Source organism: Penaeus monodon, chromosome 33, assembly GCF_015228065.2.
Source record: "Penaeus monodon isolate SGIC_2016 chromosome 33, NSTDA_Pmon_1, whole genome shotgun sequence".
Classification (NCBI taxonomy): domain Eukaryota; kingdom Metazoa; phylum Arthropoda; class Malacostraca; order Decapoda; family Penaeidae; genus Penaeus; species Penaeus monodon.
In genome coordinates, this window is record NC_051418.1 from 25164815 (window position 1) to 25165044 (window position 230).

A 230-nucleotide genomic window follows, 5' to 3' on the forward strand; every position below is an offset into this window, starting at 1 on the left:
TTTTAAGTTTGTACATACGTTACTCGTATGCGCACACACATAAGCAGATCTGTAAATGCTTGCAACGAACAATTGATCACTGTTTGTATATCAAACATTATCTATCATAATCAAGATAAACACATACTGTGGATTCATTATCAACATCCATCACGTCTGAGAGATGGTATTGGCCGTTTTACTGATAATGAATTGACAATAAATTTCGCTCGTCTTGCGCAGTTCGCTTG

General features: G+C 36.1%; 1 protein-coding gene across 1 annotated transcript in view; it reads left to right on the forward strand.

Moving 5' to 3' along the window:
• LOC119594312 overlaps positions 1-230 on the forward strand; it is a 60122-nt gene that overhangs the window by 53202 nt on the left and 6690 nt on the right. The gene's annotated exons all lie outside the window — the stretch shown is intronic.